Below are 14,323 nucleotides of genomic sequence, written 5' to 3' on the forward strand. Positions count from 1 at the left end.
CCAGATTTTGACTAAAAGTTTAGTTGTTCCTCTTACAACTAGTGACTTTGGGAAAGAAGGTGCCTGGTGAATCACACACTAAATAATAGTAATAATTTCAGTTGTAGACTTCTCTTTATAAAATGTGTAAAGTTAACCAGTTCTGTCACTGACTCAAGTTGATAGTACTTGCATTTTAAAAGGGCTCCTGGTATAGCTCTCAACCAATCAAGGGCACTTTTAAAATTTTATTATTTTTAACTCGAAGCATTGACAGAATTAGAGAATGCGCGGCACTACATATTTTCTGAAGTAAAAGACGTCTAAAATTCTATTGTCACGTTTTCTCCAAAAGTTACCAGATTTAGGAAGGATTAAGAGGGACGAAGCTAAAATTTGAGTCAAAACGAGGGACAGTTGAGATTTGTCATCGATTCCTTGAAAGATGTGTACATGCGCATTCCTGGACTTCATTAATGCATGGTGTAAACTAGACAGCACAATTCTATCTACGCTTTTTTACAAATGTTACCGTGCATGTTTTGAACCGTCAAGGGGAATGCACTCGGTTAGTAAATTAAAATACGTACAAAGAACTGGGAGAGGTCATTTGGGAGGAACACAAAAACAGTCCACCTCTTGATCATTGGCACTAAAACTACAACAAAGACCTCTTCTTCACCACCGTATTAACTATTGCAGAGTTTAAGTAATTGAAAAATATAACTCGCCCACTAAACATAGCAAAAAAAAAAAAAAAAAAAAAACACACGTCACCTTTCCGGTTTGGCAAAACTAACCACTATCTGTAATAATTTACGCCATTTATTGGGCAAGCTGAGTTCTTTCTGACTAGGGAGTACGTAAGTGACGTGTTTCGACGTGCTTAATCGGAGTATCCGCCCCTTTTCGATTCAATGTATCAAACAAGTGACTAATTTTAAGGTAGGGGAGAGGGGAGGGTGATTGGGAAGCCGAATTGCGAAATAATTTCACAGTCTGGAAGACAGGATATTCAACTTCTGCGCATAATAGAGATCGGGTGTAAAGTGTCTAACAGTGGTAAGATGTATTTCGCCTATTATATCGTGTATCTATAGCATGTATTAATGCTAGATGTTATGTGTTCAGTTAAAGTCCTAGTATTGCAGTTTAATTTGGGTTTTAAGTGGAGTGAAAGTCTTACTATTTGTCATGTAAGTTGATTGCATGTTATTTCGCAAATAGTTATAATAAGAAAAGTGGCTCTAATAAAATTTTTTGCATTTTAGGTCTCTGTCGTGTTTGATCTGGTTTGATGGGTGTAGTAAATGGGTGATTTCTTAACGGGTTTTATTTCCTACCAATTGATATTGCTGAAACCTTTCGCAGTACATGAGAGACTTGCATTACTGATTTTCAGGAGGAGATGTAAGGTTGTTTTTCAGGAGTTGGTTGAGAAGTTAGGTGTGGATACATTTTTCCAGTGTTTTTGCTATAAGGGAGAGGATGGTAGTGGGTCTGTTAGAAAAATCTGTGGGTGTGCTGCCTTTTATGTAGAGGGATTACATGGGACACTCCACAGGGAGATTACATGGGACACTCCACAGAGGGATTACATGGGACACTCCATAGTGAAGGTACATATTGTTCAGTGGTAGACCGATTTTATAAAGATGAATATGGGGTAAGCACTAACACCTGCAGCAAGTTTGAGGTATTCGTTGGGCAGTAGTACTGGAAGAGCATTTAAGTTTGGGTAGGAGTTTCTTTAGGTGGTGAGTTTGTATGGGGTGAAAGTGGAAGGAATCAGGATTTGTTTCTAATTTTGTAGGTATTGATAGATGAGAATTGTTATGTTTTTGTACTAGAGATAGTATGTAATTACCAAAGTTGTTAACTTGAGTGGCTGTGTCCTTGGACTTTGGTAGTGGCTTGACCAGGTTTGAGCAATTGGTTTATGGCTCCCCAGAATTTTATTGGACTATTTTGGTGCCTTTTTTGGATGGTTGTGTAGTGGTGTTTTTCTGCCATGGTTTTTTTTTTTTTTTTTTTTTTTTTTGCTAGATTATGAAGTTGCTGGTAGTTTTGAAGGGTATTTGGGTTTTTTTAAGAACTGGTGGTTGTGCCATGCATTGTCTGTCTGCTTGAGGAGTTTTTTTGTGTCAGAAGAAAGCTAGGGAATGTCTAGCTTTTATGCATGTTCTCTAGAGCGAGTCCCAAAACACTGAGACTTACATATGCTAAGTCTAAGATGGACATTTCTTGCAATATTCTATTTTTTTCTGAGGTATGGCGATCTTGGAGTTGGTATATATACGTTCAGGGTGCGTATGGGGCTTGCACCTCTGCAAAACAAGAAATTTAAAGGAGTGTAGCAATGTTAGAGATTCACTCTTCTCTCATAGTTTTGGTCTTTTCTCTTTTTGGTTTGTCAGCAGTCTGCATTTTGAGTGTTGACATTGCAGTAAGGAGCTGTTTATATCAGTTGACTGTGTGGTACCGGGAAGACCTTGATGCAGTTTGGGTAAACTACATCTGTCTGTGCTCTTCTGTCAAGTTCACCTATAACACAGACTTAGAACTAGATCAGGTACACTGACCGCTTCCTGTGTCTATGAAGCAGTGTTAATTACTGTTTACATAGTAAAAAGTGGTTTAAAGGTGAGTTATATACAAATGGAGGCTTCTACTTAAACATGGCGAAACAGTACTTTATTAATTAAAAAAAAAATAACATTCATGAAAAATAACATTCATGGTAAAATGACTAAGTGCTTTCATCCCGTTTTAATCGGGACTTCTTAAGAATACAGTATTAAAACAGGACGAAAACGCTTAGTCATTTTCCCATGAATGTTATTTTTTATTAATAAAGTACTGTTTCGCCGTGTTTAAGCAGAAGCCTCCGTTTAATGTGTGTAGCTCACCTTTAAAGCACTCTTCTTTTTTTTTTTTTTATTGTTTATTGGTCGCTTTGTGGTGGTTTGTTTCCCTATTCTCAGTTTATTGCTGTATTCATAGTGTTGCCTGCCACGAAGGTAAACAGCCTTCATAGTCTGACAGGTAAGTACTAGGCTAACTGCCCTTGTGAACCATTTTAAGCCTATCCAGGTGATCTTTGTGTTTCGCTGTTGCAGTCATTACATTTGGGTTATCTGCTTGCAGGTAGCCTTCAGTCGGCCTGATTATCAAAATCTTGGGTCGTGCATCAGTTGCTGTCTCATCTTCCATGACGTCAAGTAGTCAGGGGTATAAAGCATGCAGCCGACGCCATTACAGCAGTCTTTCTTGCTGTGCGGTTCCCGAAGCGGAAGCAGCTTTCAAGTGCCAGGGGGCTGTAATCTGCTAAAGATCTGTTTTAGGTGTAGTCCAATGCAGTGGTCAAATGCCTGAGTAGTCTAGGAGGTGACCAGTTTCATTGTTATGTTATAACTTATTTCTCAGTGGGAGTATAATGATTTGTATAATAGATGGCCAGGTTTCCGCAAGGTAGTGCTCCCAGCACTATTTCTTTGCCATTGTTTAACACTCACCAAGTGTTCGTTTTGTGGTGCTAGCTGGCATTTTATGTGGCACTCATTTTGTGCTGGCCAACTAGCATTCAACTCAGCACTCCCTGCTGTACCTGACACTTAACCCATTGTCTGCCTCTGTGAGAGCAATGATTGATCAAAGCACTACGCAAGGGGCTGAATTAACAAGAGGGTTTAAGGAGCTGCAGGCCTACATGTCTGAAATATGTTCTGCTGCTGTTTCTGGTTCTAGTTTAGTCTGAAGTCCTCTGCTGTTGTCATACCAAATAAAGCCTCTTAAAACAAATCAGCTCTAGAAGCATGATATCCTTAATCCAGCACACATCATGGATTGTGTTTCATCTGGCAGTTTACTCTAGACAGCACTGCCTGATCTGTGAGACAGATAGCCATGGTTGGTCGGGGCACTGCAGTAGTTCAGGTCATGGCACTGCAGTGGTTCACCCAGTGTGTTATCCAGATGGTGAACTGGAAAGACTGAGTTTGTGTGTTACCTTGCCTGTTAGCATTAAAACTGTATGTTCCAAATATGATGCCCCTTTTTAAATAAAACATAAATCTGTAGATATCTACAAGGTTGAAGGTAATATATATTGTGTTACTAAGTATAGAGTATTCTGCTTTCATCAAACTAAAGACATGTTTGTACACATTGAAAGGCTGTTTTAATAAATGCAGGCCTTCAGTCTTTAGAATCAATTTTAAGTGTTTTGATAGTTATTGCTGCAGTACATCTTTATTCATTGACACAAGCGGTGCAGACTGTTTTTGTAACTGTGCTCCCACATTCCTGAACTCAGTACTTCCACAGGAAAATACAGTGCAGGTTGTGGTACTTTGGGTGTTCCTCATTCCTGTACTATGAAGTATGTTTTGGTATACAAATGTCTGAGACCCCTTCTGTATAATTTTCAATTATCTTACTTCAGGTGCTTAAATAACCATTAAAGCTCAGGCTGCGGAATTTCATATTTTTTTTGTATTTTAGTTGGATCTCCATTAAAAAAATTTTTGTAGTTTCTGCAGTTCTGTCAAATTGTTTATGTCTGTATCTGATTTCCTTTCAGCGTTTCAGCCTGCTTGCCTCAGGAATTTAGACTTAAGTGCACTGATCTTAGCTGCAGTTGTCGGGGCAAGTCATTCTTATTTCAGGGGACTTGGAATAGTGATTCACATGCATGAGAGATATGGCTTGCCTGAACTGGAACAAATCCCTGTCCACCCAACTCCATGAATGAAGATGCTGCTCAGTAGTAGGATGACCATGGGGCATGTAACCTAACTGAACTTCTTTTGTATTTTTGTCATTGTGTGAACTGCATAAGTGTGGCTTTATGCAATTAGTTCTGAGCGGACATAACATTATCCTATGGGTTCACAAACATAATATGTAGTCTTATAAATATGAGTTGTGCTGTTTGCTTTAAGTGGTATGAGGGTAGCACAGTTCATCAAAATTAACCCCTCTGAAGTTAGATCTCACACACAAGGAACTGTAGCACAAGTGCCATAGGCATATACTGCACACTGTATGTGGTAAATGTGACTGTTAGGACAAAGATTTTCTTGACAGCATCCACTTGACAACATTTTTTTTCTTGACTTCTAGGATTTACTTTTCCCATGGCAGTATGTAACTGCTATAATTTTCTGAGTTAGTGCATAATTGTAGCTGTGGTACGCTCTCTACAGCTTCTGTATGTCATAGTATGTGTAGAGCAGCTAGATGACTCATGGATTTGTGGCCATGCCAGTTACCGAAAGCAGACACATCTCTGTTTATTTTGTTTGTGAAATAACCACTATAAACACGTCTTAATGAGTCAGGGTGTGGGCCATTGTGTTCTCATTTTTGTTGAAGGGAGAAGCAGGCTAGCTTTAGACCACTCCACCCTGTTTGTCTGTGGCACTGCGGTCATTCATGCTGACTTATGTCAGTATTTGGGGATACTGCTAATGACTATTAATAGTGGTCCTTCTGCCCATATTTATTTTTCACCAGTTTAATTTCTGTGAGTTGCACATATCTAAGTATGATTGTAAATTCTTTTTTAGAAGGCCCGTGGCTACTACTACTATTGGAAATGTCTTGGTATCCTCCTTCCACATTGCCCTAGTTTCTGCTTGTCAATCCCACTATTTTATGCCTTTGTCTGCCTGTGTGTAAGACACTGTAGTCACTGGGTGTAGCAATTTCAATGATCACTGCTACTTCTGTCTTCTTTTCATGGACTACTGGGTCTGTTTCTTGCATCTGTTTTTTGAAATGTTGATAATGGGTGATCCAATGTAATATGAACTTCATCATTTTCTATAATGCTTTGTGGCTCATGTTTTCAGTGTTTGTCAGCTATTTCAATATTATAATGTTTGCATAACCCCCAATGCAACAGTCTTACAATATTATCATGCCTTTCAGTATGCAGTCCTTCTGCCATTAGTGTAACACACCCAGCAATAAGATGTGCAACGGTTTCCAATTCTGTTTTACAAAACTTGCATTTGTGTGTTTCTACCACATGCTCAGTGGACTTTGTAAACCAGAATGTGCGTAATCCACTGTCCTGGGCCCCCAGTATTAACCTTTCATTGTTTTTGTTTAAATTCACCTCTCCTTAACCATTCCTGCATTCAATCTTGGTCGACATGAGGTTGTTCCAAGATTTTTCTGCACTTACATCTATAGTAATGCTTTTTCGACATTTCTTGCCTTCTCATCTGATCTTTCACCTTTATATTCTTTCATTTTTGGCACATTCAGTCGCTGCTTGATTTTTTTTACCTACTTCCGGTTTGATTTCCATTCCTGCTTGGCACCAATATGCTCCTGTTAAACTAAACAAGGAAGTTGTCTTGACTTTTTCTCTTCATGTTTTAAAACTTTTACGATATTTGGGTCTGGTGAGGTCAACAGATATGTATGCAGTCCTACAATTGCAGATCTATACATGTAATCAGTTTTGAGGAGGCACATGCTTCCTTCAGAACGGGGAATATATAATGTTGGTATACTCTCTGATTTTTTTTTTTTTTTTTTTTTTTTATAAATCATTTGATAAGCATGAAACATTTTTCTTGTTTTACTGTCCAGCTAATCCAGTACCTTTTTGGACCAGTCAAGCACTCCAAAACTAACTTGGGACAACAGAGCAAATTGGTTTATAGCTTGGACTTTGTTTCTAGGTGTCAGTTGTTTTCATTTTCTAAAATATTTCTTACTAAGTTTTATTCACATTTGTTCATGTTTTATCGTTGCTCCTTCATCCGTTCCCAGATATTTACACCCTCCATGTTGCTGAAGTTCTTACATCACATTTCTGTCCTAGAGTGATGTTTTCTTGTTGCTGCAGCTTACATGCTTTAAAGGTTGCTTTTGTACATTTATCAAGAACCAAATGACATTCTTAAATCATCTGAGAAAGTTTGGACCACTTGCAGTTGTGCTTTCAGTTCCTTATCTAATGAATTGCACAGTTTTAAGTCCTCCACAAAAAGAAGCTCGAGAAGTTTTTAAACTTTTTTGTTTTCTGGCAGCCAGATTGTAGCAATCCATGTTTATTAATCAAGAAACTCTTTCCTTAGAACATTTTCTTCTAAACTGAGGGCACATTCTTTATTCTGCATTTCCTGCAGAAAGTTCCAGGACATCTTCCTGGGTCATAGTCGCTTCATTTTCATCCTGTGCATCTGTTGCTCTTTCATATGGGAACTCAGTGGCCTAAGGAAGAGGTGCCACAGTTTCCTGTTCCTTACCTTGATGTGCATTTCCAGCTGAACTTTTGTACTGGTTTCTTACTGAAGGCTCCACGTTTCCCACTCCAGTGGTTTCTCCTTAATTTGGGATTCATTTTTTTCTGTCTTGCTGTGGTATCAAAGTTAGATTTTCTAAACTAAATTCTTCACTTCACAAGTAATCCAGGTGAAACTGAAGTGCATTAACCCACCAGATGTGCAGTAGCAAGCCCCGCCTGCGAACATTTTGACTGCACTGCCCACTGTTTGACTGACTAACACAAGGTAATATATGCAATAATCTGTGAATGCAACCAAAACACAAGTTAATCACACAAAAAGATCTGATTATAAAGAAAACATAATTTCTCCCTTTTGGAGGAGGAGGGTAATATATTAGTGATAAGCGATGAGAAATTTGTGCTTTTCCTAGAAGTCTGATGAACATGAAATATCTGTTGCAAATCTTTCATTTTTTAGGACCCCCCCCCCCAATTCACACAGAAGCACCTATATACAGAGAACCTCCACTATGCTCTAGAAAAAAAAATATTTTTCTTTGACATTCTAGTAATGGAAACCTTTTCTGTGCACCAAGAGGATTTGGCTTTCGGTTGTGAAGCTGCATTGTCAGAAAGCAGTTTTATTGTTTTATTCTTCTCTTTAAAAAACAAACAAAAAAAAAAAACTCTTCTTATTTCATCTGCTTGCTTCTACTATGAGTGTACTAAAGTGAATGTGCCAAAAAGTGTTTTTTTAGGGGGGGGGGGTCAATCTCTCTTGCACCCCCAATGTTGGGGGTAAGCCTCTTACCTCAAACTTATCTATACCAGCTTTACAGTTCCAAGGGAGAAATCTTTTTTTTTATTTCGCAAAGTCCAAAGGCAAGTTGTGCCTATTTCTTTATTTCGTGAACTTAGGCTAAAAACAGACACCCACAACCTCTAACACCGCATCGGGAAACATTTTACTATTCTAATGGACTGATTGCTCGAATGTCATTATTAGCATGTGTTCGTGCTTATTAAATGTTCAGTTTTTAATTCTATGGATTTGCCATTACATTAGCATTGCGTGTCAATCACGGCACATTGCCATTGTTAATCCCGCCCTCCCACATGTCAATCACGGCGGACACACCCATTCCTGCATGAACCCGGTGGTGGGTTAACACACTTCAATTTTGCCGTAATCCATAACCTCAGTTTCTGTTTCTTTAACTTCTCCATTGCTAATCCTTTTTTCTACTTTCCCTCTTTGTTTTCTTATTTTTTGTATTGTAATTTTTTCCATATTCAGATGCCTTTGCCTGTATTTCTCCTCAAATAGCTTTGGTGCAGCTCTTTTTTTTTTTTGTATTTTAGTTTTGCTTTCTCCTTTGCATAAATATTGCACCATATCAAATCTCTTTCTTTCTCATGTCCATATTTCTTTTTTATACCTTTCAAAAATTGGTAGATTTTGTTCTTTACATTGTTGCACTTCCTCAGTCACTTCTTTTTCCAAACAGACCATGGTTTCTTGGTCTGTGTACTGTTTTTCACAAGTCTGTTGTATTAATGAACACAATTTTGCATTTGAAGCTTCTGACAGTTTTTCTAGTGTAAGTATTTTTCTTACCTCTAATTTCTGTCTCAAATTTTTGAGCATCCTCTGTCTGGAAATTCTGGGCTTCTTGCATAACAGTAACAATAATTTCTTTCTTATTGTCAATAGTCCACTCTGTCAGCAGCCATCAGTTTTTGTGGACTACTGCTACTTTCTACAACAGGAGGGCCATCCTCTCCTGAGCCTTGCCCAGCCCCATTGTAAGAATGTTTGCATGTGTTGAGGATTCTACATTGTCATTTTTTTCCAGTGCCCCTGCCAGGATTGGGCACATTTTTGTCTTGGTCCTTGTGCGTGTAGCTTTTTTTTTTTTTTTAACCTGCTTCTGTCTATGATCTGTGCTATGTAAAGTACAGTCTAAAAAAAAAAAAAAAGGTCCACTTCATGAAGGTACTCGCCAAGACTTGAGTTTTCTCCTGTCTACCTGATGAATCTGGGCATCTTGGGACAATGCAGCAATTGCCTCATGTACACAGACAGCCCTCTCCTCCTACCACCCAACACTACAACCTGTGAGAGATGCACTTATATAGCCAAACTGGAAGCAAAGCTCTCTTCACCCAAGACTGGATTAGACAGTCAAGAGGAGAAGTAAACACTTGCACCACACCACACTCTTCACATAGTCCCTCAAAACCTACACCACCAAAACACACACATAGCAACACAAAATACACACCTACATTCGCGGAGGCTCTCAATAAAAATCTGCTCAAGCAACAGAGACCTCCAAAGCAGAAACGCAAGCAACCTCCACCCCCCAACACAACCCAAATGAGACACCGGCCACAAACTCAGTGTGCCACTCAACCACAGCCCATAAGGCATAACAACATACCCAACACTCTAGTCATAGGTGACTCTGTAGTCGGGCAAACTGATATTCCACTCACCAGGGTAAACAAGGAGAAAATTACTGTCAGAGAAAATTACTGTCAGCTGCCTATCTGGTGCCAGGATCCGCAACATAATGCATGCACTCTGGCCACTCCACAACAAGTACAAATATGACTATGTCATTGTCCATGTTGGTGTGAATGACCTGAGATGTACCTCCCTGGACTACATGAAAAGAGATATAGAGGAGCTCTCCAATCTTGTAGACCAGGCAGGTATGACCCAAGCCCTGAGTAGCATCCTGCCATCACCCAGAATGATACCACAGTACAAGGACAAAATGATTGACTTCAACAATTTGGCTAAGCTTCTGGTGTGATTCTAAGGGGATCCAGTATCTGTCTGCCTGGAATTACATGATCGACAGACCATGATGCTTTGCCAGAGATGGCGGTCACCTGTCACCCTTGGGATTCTGGATACTGGCTAAGGCTCTTGCCACCCCTATAGTGCGTTTTTTGGCAAGGTTCAAATGACAAACTCACCACCGTAACGGGTACAAGCAAGCAAAATCTGAGGGTAATGCTACTCGGTGCTAGAAGTCTAAACCTCAAAATGTATTAAATCGAGGCACTCCTTAAAATGGAAAACCTTGACATCTGTGCAGTGACAGAGACCTGGTTCAAGGCTCCAGAGAGCACCCCTGCATTACCAGGCTATAATTCATACCACACCTTTTGGCCACCTAACCTGGACTGAAACACTAAAGGTGGAGGTGTGTCTATATTCCTTAAGGATATCCACACCTCTAGGCTAGTTGCTCAGCATAATGCATCTGAGATTATCCAAGTGCAACTAACTCTGGGCAAGTCCGCAATCCAAATTGTAACTTGCTACAGATCCCCCACCATGCCCAGAATTCCCACTCCTCATTTCTTGGTACACTGGAAAATATTAGGGTACAACCCAACACCCTAATAATGGGCGATTTCAACTACTCCACCATTAACTGGGAAAACTACTCATGTACCAACTCTTTTGCACAATGTGTTCTGGAATTCATAAATTTCAATGCCTTGGATCAACTTACCCACACCCCCACCAGGGGCAGCAATATCCTAGACCTGGTCAGTACCAACATGGGTGACCGGTGTTCCACACCAGAAGTCAATTCCTCGTTGGTCAGATCTGACCACAAGCTAATCACCCTAGACATCCACGTCCCGCCCTCACCCCCCATTAGGGAAACCAATGTAAAAAATTTCTCCAAAGCTAACTTCACGACACCTATGCAGACTGACAATAGAGGTACGACTGCTGAATCCTAGACAAATGCACTTTTATAAGCACTTACAGGAGTGTATGGATCGTGGTATCCCTAACTGAACCAAGATGCTATCCCCCTATCCCCCCAAAAAAAGGAAGCCAATCTGGTGGTCCCCTGCCATAAACAAACTCTACAACAGAAGAAAGAAACTGTTTCAAAAAAAAGAGTAAAATCCCATGATTGGAGGAACTCCCTGGTCAGCCTCAGTAAGATGCAGAGATCCCTCATGAAATCCTTCAAAGCTAGTTACGAAAACAAAAATCGCCACTGATTTTAAATCAACCACAAAGCATTCTATAGCTATGTCAAGAATTTCAATGGCAACACAGCTCTGCTCTGAGTTACAGCACAATAGCACTAAATATACAGAACCAACTGATATTGCCAACATCCTGGCAGATAGGTTCATTGCTAACTTTACCCCTCTCTCACCCCCTAAAGGGCCCATCTCTATACCGGAAGAATGCAAAGTTCCTGTAATCACAGCTGCACAGGTAAAAACTACATTCTCCAAAGCCAAGAACACAACATCCATGGGACCTGACAACATCCCAGACTGCGTTCTACATGAACTGCAGAATGAACATAGTGCTCAGGTGGGGTGCCAGTTCAATCATAGCCTTTACTCAGGCTTTGTGCCCACTGAATGGCACACAGTGACGGTTATCTCACTCCACAAACGGGGAGTCAACACGGACCCTGGGAACTACTGCCCCATTAGCCTAACAAGCCTGGTCTGCAAGGGCATGAAATGTATCATCATGGAACTTATAAACAAAGACATTGGTAATCTCCAAACTCTGGACTCCACCCAGTTCGGATTTGTAAAAGGCAGATCATGTCTCCTAAACCTGATAGACTTCTTTGAAGCAGTCAACAAAGCTGTAGACGAGGGCAAGGTGATTCGCACAGCCTGTCTAGGTCTCGCCAAGGCTTTTGACACCATCCCCCACTCTGGAATTATAGATAAACTCACTAAACTAACTAGGCATAAATCCCTATGTCACAAGATGGGTTGCCAACTGGCTCACTGACAGAACCCACACTGTGAAAGTAGCAGACTGCAAATCCGACTTTAGACCAGTGACAAGTGGAGTGCCACAGGGTTCAGTCCTGGGTCCTCTCCTGTTTGGTAATCTATTTTTCTAAAGTACAGGCTAACACAGAAGGTCTTTGGCTAACAAAGTTCACAGATGACTGCAAACTAGGAGCCATAATTGAAACTCCTAACTATGTGGATATCCTACAAAAGGGCCTCACTGAGACAGATGCCTGGTGTCAAAGCCATGGCCTCAAGCTCAATGCCAAAAAGTGCATTGTCATCCCCTTTGGTAAAAACTCTGTACCCATGAGCTACCACATAGGTGGTAGTCTGTTTAACACCAAAAGTGTGATAAGAGACCGTGGGACACAGGTGATCAGTAGTATCTCCTTTTATAATTACATTGCCACAGTAGTCAGGAAATCCTTCTACGTGCCACACCTAGTCACAAAAGGTCTCTCATCCAGAAAAAAAGAGCTCATTGTTCCCCTCTACTCATCACTCATTAGATCCATTATGTAGTACAATGCCCCTTTTGGTATGTACCTCACAAGACATCTACAACAACTGGAAAGGCTGCAGAAATACCTCACAAAAAGGATTAATGGCCTCAAACAGATGCCCTACACAAACCATCTCAAAAAACCCAAGCTTTACTCCATTGCATTCTCCACTTAAAGAAATCCCAATCCCTCCGAGCTGCACGTTCTACGGACCTAAACATTGTCACCACAATAAACAGAACATGCTGGAGGGATTAATTCCTGTCCCAGAGACTTCCCATACTCTGGAACAAACTACCTATCTATGTCAAACAGAGCTCCTCATTAGCACTCTTCAAGAAAAATCTTGAAGATTGGATGGTAAATAGGAAATTCACCCCAGGGATCACCTCTGTGGCTCTGCTCGACAGGGGCACAGGAAAATAATTTTCTTGGGTGGTGAAAGCCAGGGTACCTTTTTTGCTAGGCTTGTATAGGCCCTAGAGCCGATAGCCTAGTACCTACCTATGAACCTATGAATTAATTTCCAGCAGTACTACTCTCCTTTGCTTGCTGATTTTTATGTTCTCTTCATTTGGACCATTTTGGGTGTTCCTTATACAACTGGTGAGGCATGGTGAATGGTAGTGCAAAATTTTGCCTTGGCTGCTGCTACTCTGCAGACATGGCCTGGGGAAAATCTTAAATAGTTTAGCCTCATTGGCCAGGGGAACTTCATAAACATTTTAGCCCACTCCATTGCTAGGAGGTTGGTGTCCTCGCTGTATTGTGGTGGTTCTAGTTTGCTTTTGTGCACAGGACACAGCTACAGGATGTGTTTTTGCATCTTATATTTAAACTTTTGTATTTTACTATATTCCTTCTATAGCAGATGATGTTCTGTCCCAGTTATGGGCAACATTTGTGAATCCTGGACTTTTTGCATTTTGTTATTCCTAGTTATCCTTCATATCTCCTGCCAAGCATTTTTTTTCTCATTTATTTGGGAAGATTGTTTCAGATTTGAACTTACCTTAGACATACTTGTTTTAATATATATACATATATATATACATATATATATATATATACACACATATATATATATATATATATATATATATATATATATATATATATATATATATATATATATATATATATATATATATATATATATATATATATATAGTTAGAGATATGGGAACTTTATGCAGACAGTAATCTGGCATTTGACCAACACGTAGCCAAGATAATAAGAAAATCATTTTATGTTGCCCAACTGTAAGCAAAGGTATGTCATCCAGATCCAAGGAAGTAGTATTACCACTCTACGAAGCCCTTGTCAGATCCATCATTGAGTACAGTGCCCCCTTTGGCATTTACCTAGTCATGCACCTGCAACAAAGCTTTCTCACCTGGAGAATCCAGGATATGAATATCCTGTCCTGCACAGGTCACCTTAAGCTCCTATCTCTGTTCTTAGTCTCTACAGGTTACTGAGGGCAGTTTATGCCTAGCATACAAGTTGTTATTGTATCCAGCTGTGACTGATCTCTTACACATCCGCAACACAAACAACACCAGAAATATTAGATCCAAGGACTTAAACTTTGTCTATATCATTAATAGAACCTGTTGGAAGGACAAATGTGTATCAAAGGATCTGCACGCTATGAAATAACCTCCCCATCTTCGTGGAGCACAGTTCATCCCTGAACCTGTTCAAAAGAAGTTGTGATCATTGGATGGGAAATCACAAAATAATTTTTGGTCTGGCCCACGTGTCTCTGGTGGACAG

The 14,323-nt window shown here is 40.0% G+C and overlaps 1 protein-coding gene across 1 annotated transcript in view; it reads left to right on the plus strand.

The window, feature by feature from the left end:
• Nucleotides 1-803: 803 nt before the first annotated feature.
• UGDH (UDP-glucose 6-dehydrogenase) overlaps nucleotides 804-14,323 on the plus strand; it is a 293,962-nt gene continuing 280,442 nt past the window's right edge. The window contains exon 1 of the mRNA XM_044063569.1: nucleotides 804-1,041. The gene's annotated coding sequence lies outside the window, so the exon portion shown is untranslated. The remainder of the gene's footprint in view (nucleotides 1,042-14,323) is intronic.

Source organism: Protopterus annectens, chromosome 2.part1, assembly GCF_019279795.1.
Source record: "Protopterus annectens isolate FY-2018-M chromosome 2.part1, PAN1.0, whole genome shotgun sequence".
Classification (NCBI taxonomy): Eukaryota; Metazoa; Chordata; order Ceratodontiformes; family Protopteridae; genus Protopterus; species Protopterus annectens.